Source organism: Rhinopithecus bieti, unplaced genomic scaffold (genome assembly GCF_001698545.2).
Source record: "Rhinopithecus bieti isolate Rb0 unplaced genomic scaffold, ASM169854v2 scaffold_50935, whole genome shotgun sequence".
In the NCBI taxonomy this organism is placed as follows: domain Eukaryota; kingdom Metazoa; phylum Chordata; class Mammalia; order Primates; family Cercopithecidae; genus Rhinopithecus; species Rhinopithecus bieti.
In genome coordinates this window covers 370,128-377,726 of record NW_016820088.1, presented here as the reverse complement: position 1 = coordinate 377,726, position 7,599 = coordinate 370,128, and the positions used below count along the sequence as shown (strand labels likewise).

Below are 7,599 nucleotides of genomic sequence, written 5' to 3'. Positions count from 1 at the left end.
AAGGTTAGCAGGTGTAATATACACACATGAACTCTTTAATTTAAATTGAGTGGTCTGAGTAAGGGCTAAGCCACTCTCTTGACAGGGGTTTTGGGCAAGTCACTGGACAACCCTGGGCATCATTGTAGAGAATATTCATTTACCCTATGTGTGTTTTTAGTCTGTTCAGCAGCCATTCCACCCTCCTTCAGCACCTCACTTTACTCTTTGAGAACTACAGAAATCTTGAATTGCCTGTGCTTTTTATTATTATTTTAATTTGGGTTTTAATTATGTACATAAATAGCAACATGAGAACGAGGAGTTCTAAGGTGTGTACATGATCTCTAGGTGAAAGGATTTCAGATTAGTTTGCTTGTAGGATGGTACCACCCAAAATAACAGAGATCTGGTCTAGTATTTCCTGAAGAAGAAAGCCAATTTAATACATACAATACTGACTTCTCTGCCATTTTTCTGTAGAAATACTGATTTACTCTATGGAGTTTCCAATGTTTACCTACAACTGATTAAGATGGGCAAAGCGTGGAGTTTTCTACTTAGTTCCAGGTGAATTCTTCACGTTTCCTGGCTTTTGAAAGTTCTCCTTCCAAAATGTTAAACCCCAGTCATATAATCTCTCTCCACTGACCTGGGCAAACACGATAGTTTGTTGTGGATAATAGAGGGAGGCAGCTAATCCCACGAAACCAGGCGGATACGCTAGCTTCTTTATTTTTGAACCTCTAGCCAAAAGGAGTTCAATAAGGTCAGCAAAACCACTAACACCAAGTCTCGGAAAAAGTCCAGGAGGTGCATTTTGGAGACAGTATAGCTGTCTAACCCCCATTGAACCGAACTTTGCATCTTGGGCTTACTTTGGGAGTACGTGTCCTGACACCAGCTTGTGCATGGCTCGCAATAAGTGTCGGAGCTGTGAGATGCTTTCTTCAAGCGGGTTCCTTGACTCCTCCACACACTGCGATTCACCCTCGGGAACTGAGTAGAGTGAAAGCTCCTCAATTTTCACGGAAGTTTTGGAAGTTGAGTCTTTTTTCGGTGCTGCACAGACTTTGAAGGTGAACAAGCTCAGGCTGGCTGGCCTCACGGACCCCTCGGAATTACGTCGAACGTGACGCTGGCAGCTGTGGCTCCTGAAGGGTCACCCCAACCTCGGCCACGCCCACAACAGAGAGGTGGCTACGGAGGCCCGGTAGGGCCTTGATTTCCCCAACTGCAAGCAAGCCGTGGTGCGGGTGACGGCAGTAGGGCAAACTCGGTGCAGCGAAGACTTAGTTCAGTCACTCATGCCTGTGCTCTTGACGGGACTTTCTTTTTTCTTTTTTTTTTGAGACGGAGTCTCGCTCTGTCGCCCAGGCTGGAGTGCAGTGGTCTTGACGGGACTTTCAATTCAGGTATCCTGCCCTCCTCTGGCACACAATGTTAATTGTTTCCACAAACTAAGTTCACCAGTCTCTCTGTACAGGAAAATGAAGTCCTGAGCGAAGTGACACAAGTGTGGAAAAGGTTTAGAACTGATGTATTCTGGTAGTCACCCCCAAAGCGCTATCCATTTGTCCTGGTTACTACACCTCCAAAATTCCAATGTCTGAATTTTGCAATGTTTGTATTCTCTTTCCAATATCTGATTGTTTACGTTCTCCTTCCGTTCTATGAGCTGCCTACGAACCTTCCACTAACACCCATTTTTAAGTTAATTGCAGTGGTCTCTGTTGCTTGCAATCAAAAACAAATCTGATATATTGTACGTGTGAAACTGTAACTAATGTATTGTGCATGTAAAATGGAAATAATTATACTTCACTCATAAAGGTGGTATCAGGTTTTTTTTTTTTTTGAGATGGAGTTTTGCTCTTTTTGCCCAGGCTGGAGTGCAATGGCACCATCTCGGCTCACCGCAACCTCCGCTTCCCGGGTTCAAGTGATTATCGTGCCTCAGCCTCCTGAGTAGCGGGGATTACAGGTATGTGACACCACGCCTGGCTAATTTTGTATTTTTACTAGAGATGAGGTTTCTCCATGTTGGTCAGGCTGGTCTCGAACTCCTGACCTTAGGTGATCTGCCCACCTCGGCCTCCCAAGGTGCTGGGATTACAGGCATGGGCCACCTCACCCGGCCCAGTTTTCTAAAATGTATAAAATAATGTATATTAAAACTACTGGCTTGGAGAATAAAACTTAAGAGGAACCCGGTAAGTATTGTTTGCTTGGTTTTTAAGATCCTTCCTATGTATTCTCATCTGTATTCCTGGATTCTGCTGAGATGCTCAATGGATCCATGAGTCACATGCTTAATCTCCTCCAAGAACTCTCTGGGTGAGAGCATACGCTCTCCTTTTGGTCTTTTTGAGACGCTGAGTAATAGTTGTTTAACCACACCCTTGACTTTCTCTTCAAAACACATTTTCCTAAGAATACATCTAGTTTTAGCTTCTTTTGCAAAATGAATAAGCAGAGAATTTCCCAAATCATGAAATCCTGGTTTTTGTTTGATAGTCTTCCTCAATTTATCTCCCTCCTCTCTTGCATTTTATTATAAGCAGCAAGAAGAAATCTGACCGTACTTTCAACATGTTGCCTAAAATGTTCAGAAAAACAGCCAAGTTATTTGCTTACAAGTTATGCTTCCACATAATTGTAGGACAGAATTCAGCTAGGCTTTCTCTTACTATATTATAAGGGTCTCTTCTCCTCCCCAGATCAAGTTCCTTATTTTTTTCTGAGCCCTCAACAGCAAAGCCTTTAATGTGCATTAATGTGCATCTACCAATATTCTGTTGTTGGTAATATACATATACTTTAAGATGATAGAGACTTTCTCTCCTATTCTCTTAACTTACTCCTGAGCCCTCATCAACAGGGCCTATAATACACATTTTTCTACCAGTAGTCTGTTTAAAGCAGTATAGGCTTTTCCTTTTTAGTACCTCAAAATTTTTTGAGCCTCTACCTATTACTCAATTCCAAGGCCATGTTCACATTTTTAGGTATTTGTTACAAGATTTTAAAGACAGTTTTAGGTATTTAGTTAAATATAACATTTTAGATACTTGTTCCAGGTTTTAGATAGGTAGTTTTTAGGTACCAAAATCTGTATGTTTCCCATGACTCATAACAAATTATCACAAATTTGGTGGCTTAAAACAATTCTTCTCTCAAAGTTCTAGAGATCTAATATCTGAAATCGATATCACTAAGCTGAAATCAAGGTATCAGTAGGGTTACACTCCCTCTGGAAGCTCTAAATGATAATCAGTTTCTTGCCTCTACCAGCTTCTGGTGGCTGCCAGCCTTTCTTGGCTTGTGGCCATATACATCTAATCTCTGTCTCTGCAGCTACATTTCCTTCTCCTTCTGTGTCAAACCTCCTTCTCATGAAGACACATGTGGATTACACTGAAAGCCCACTTGGATTATCCCAGATAATCCCCCCATTCTAAGATCTTTAATGTAATCAAATCCACAACATCCTTTTCTGCCACGTAGGGTGACATTCACAGGTTCCAGATGGTAGGATGTGGATACATTTTGGGGGTCATTATTTAGCTTACCACATGCTTCTTCTCTTTTTCTGGTTTTGCCTTTTCCAACTCTGTACAAAGTTATCTGTGTAACAGGCCTCAGTGTGACATTCTGGAAACTTTAAAATTTAGCTGACTAAAATAATTTCATGTAGGAGAATATATGACATTGAAATTTAAATTTTGTTCAAGGGGCTTTATTTACTCTGTTAATAGTAACTTTTTAAATATAGAACCAGATGGTGATTCAACACACACACATATAAATACACACACATCTGCCTGTTAGCGTAATGTAAATCTTCCACTTACAATTAGAATTTTACAAAAATCAGTTGAGGACATGCATTAATCTATAGTAAATCTGGCAGGAGTTCTTCAATACAAGATTTTATATGAAGATGGAAATGTTTATTTAGTTTGAAATGAACCAAACCAATCTGTACAGAAGAAACAACATAGAATTTTACTATTCCATATAATTGAGCATTATTATTATGTTCAAATACTGTAAAGGATTAAGAAGTGAATTCCAGTATTTTTCCAATTCTTTTCTTTCTAAATAGTTGATGTACATTCTTAACCTATTTTAGCTATTAAATTGTTTTTCTCTATTATTCCAGGTTTCTCTTCATCTCTTTTGATCCTCAGTCTGTACATCCGAGTCTTTTGTCCCACAGTTTTTAACATGAAGTGTATACATTATTTGGCATTGCTGCTGTAAAAAATCATCACAAATGTAGTGGCTTTAAACAACCCAAATTTACACTCTTGCAGTTCTAGAGGTCAGAAATCTAAAATGGGTTAGCGGGGCTGTGCTATTTCTGTGGTCTCAAGAGATAATTCATTCCCTTGCCTTCTCTATCTTCCAGAAGCTTCCTGCACTTGTTGATTTATGGCCCCAACTTTCTTCCAGCAGCATAGTATCTTCCAATCTTTGTCTTTCTTTGCCCAACACATCACTTTTTTCTGACTCTAATCCTCTCCCCCCCACCCTGTGATTACAATGGGCCCATGGGCATAATCCAGGTTAATCTCTCCATCCAAGATTCTTAAATCAGTCACATATGCAAAGTACCTTTTATCATGTGTGGTAAAATATTCATTGGTTCTGAGACTAGGATTAAAACATCTTTGGGGGTGGGACACTATTCAGGCTACATGAAGCTTGCCAGAATTCAAATCCATGTCTTTGTTACTATTTGCAAAAAATCTTCAATGTTTGCGATCACTAATGGTCAAAACTGCATTGTTTGGTTTGTGCAATGAATAACTTTCAAGTGGAATCTGAGACAAAAATTGGACCTTTCATTTGATAGAAGCATAGGATCCATGACTCTCATAGTGTAAGATAAGTAAACATTCATCTTAATTGCAATACATTTCTGACTTCTGTTTTAGTACTGCATGACCCAGAATGTGTGGGCTATTTATACCCTTTTGGTGAGAGGCAGAGCAAAGAAAAGGAGGGCAATATTTGAAGCAGAGGGAGCCCTCTTGCCCTGGTTAAGTTAAGAAGAAATGAACAAGGAACTCAGGGCAAGATCAAGAGAGGTGATTCATCACCTGGCCTTCAACTAGAAAGGAGAAGATAGTCCTTTCTAGTGGAGTAGTGGAATGAACATGACAGAGCTCCCAGGTGTGCAATTCTTTTAGCAAGCTGGTAGTATTAGTCAACTCACTTCACCTCTCTGGGTGAAGAGGTGAGCTCAGCTCATCAACCTCTAAAATCTTAACCAGTAGTAACTCTGAAGGATTAGCCTTGACATTTACTGATGTTGCCTCTCTTGCTTAATATTTTATAGTAATGAAAATATTAGTTTGTAAGTACTGGGGAGAAATGTATTTTAACAACTAACAGAATTGCTACTTCTGAGAAAGTGGTAGAGAGGGATTTATCAAAGTCATCTTGCTTATAACGATAAGAAACGTCAGCAGAGGAAAAAAGTGAATAAAACAGTTAAGTATTTTGTAATCTGAGGCTGAAAGATGCTGCCTCAGTAGTGACGATTCATATTAAGGAAAAATTCTTCTCTTCCAAATCCCATCAGACAACATTACATGTTCTGCACAGATTTTTACTGCTTACATGACTATATTTAATGGAAAATACGCAATTACTGGAAAACACTGAGTGACTTGGGGCTTACGGAATGTGTTCTTTGCTGGCAATGAGAAATAAAAAGCAGTGCTTTCAACTGTGAGGGGAAATTGCTTTAGTATTGTTGAGGTTCTAGAGTGTCATTGTGTAGCATTTTATATAAACATTTATTTGTTTCATTTTATTTGTTCCTTCATTTAGTCAATCAGCAAATATTTATTAAGTGGATAGGCCCCACACTACACTGAATGTTAAACAAGATATAATGAACTAGATATAAACCCTATCTTTTGGGAATTTATTGTCTATCTGGAATAAATAGGTATAGCCACAACTAATGAGGAAACAAGGCATAAGGTATTATTTGCCACATGAACCATACAGAAGTATAGATAGATTATCTCTATGCATAGGACTCAACAGTATTGAGTAAGTTACATGTAAAGTACTTAAAATAATATCTGCCCCAAACTAGTCTATGTTCTTGGAAATCAGAGTAACAGTTACCTTTGGGAATGGAAGAAAGAATATGATTTTTTAAAAAAGGAGCAACAGGAGATTTCTGAGATTTTGGTAACATTCTGTTTCTTGTTCTGGATGCTAGTTACAGTGCTATGTTTTCTTTGTAAAATTCAATAAGCTGTATACTTATTTTATTTTACTTATATATTGTTTTAAAATCAAAAAAAGTTTTGAAAAGCAGTGCTTCCATCATGGTATGTTCAAAACAAAGATTTGTTATACTCAAATCACAACTCTTAGAAACTCAAAGTGAAGCAGGGAAGGTTCTTGGCTTCACTCAGGAAGAAATTCAAGAACAAACTGGTGGTAAAAAAAAAAAACAGCTTTATTGAGGTGGACAGCAGTGTTACAGTTCTGTGAGCTCCTGCAGAGCAAGGTTATTCCATAGGCAGTCATATTTATACCCCCTTTTATGGACACGTTAATTAAGGGGCTGGTTATTCAGAAAAGGCTAGAAAGTAGGCAGTAACCTCCAGGTGTTGCCATGGCAATGGCAAACTGTCATGGTGCTAGTGGGCATGTCTTATGAAAAGGTACTTTCAGTTTCTCTTTCCAGTTTCTGCCAGTCTCCAACCTGGTCCCCAATCGAGTCTCACCTACCTCCTGCCTCAAAATGTGGGGAATAATCACTTCTGACTGCAGCAATGGGCAGTGATTTCAGGGAACAGGCCACTTCAACCAGATTCTCAAGATCAGTTGGATTATGTGCATACAAAAATAGGTGTAGAACTTCTAGTTTTGAAAAGTGTGCCACATATTCAGGAAAGCATAATGATTCGGGGTGTGGACTGTGAAGTCAGATCTCAGTCTGAATACCAGCCCTATAGTTACCTGAAAAGGGTCCTGCTTCAGACCTCATGAGGGAGAGAGTTCTTGGATTTCATGGAAGAAAGAATTTTGGGGTGAGTCCAGAGTAAAGTGAAAGCAAGTTTATTAAGTAAGTAAAGAAACAGAAGAATGGCAACTCCGTAAGCAGAGCAGTACTGAAGGCTAGTTGGCTATGTTTATGGTTATTTCATCATATGCTAAACAAGTGGTGGATTATTTAATGAGTTTTCTGGGAAAGGGAATGAGGATTTCCCAGAACTAAGGATTCGCCTTCCATTTAGACCATGTAAGGGTAACTTCTGGATGTAGTAGCCATGGCATTTGTAAACTGTCATGGCACTGGTGGGTGTCTTTTGGCATGCTAATGCATTATAATTAGGTATAATACACAATAATTAGTGTGCAGTGAGGATGGCCAGAGGTCACTTTCGTCGCCATCTTGGTTTTGGGGGGTTTCTCCAGCCTTCTTTACTGCATCCTGCTTTATCAGAGGGGTCTTTGTGACCTGTATCTTATCCTGTAACTAAGAATGCCTAATGTCTTAGGAATGCAGCCCAGTAGGTCTCAGCCTCATTTTACCCAGCTTCCACTCAAAATAGGAGTCAGTCTACTTCTAATGCCTCTGAC

General features: G+C 39.3%; 1 pseudogene; it reads right to left on the bottom strand.

Moving 5' to 3' along the window:
- Positions 1-405: 405 nt before the first annotated feature.
- On the bottom strand, positions 406-1,141 carry LOC108520150 (MICOS complex subunit MIC26 pseudogene; annotated as a pseudogene).
- Between the last annotated feature and the right edge of the window lie 6,458 nt (positions 1,142-7,599).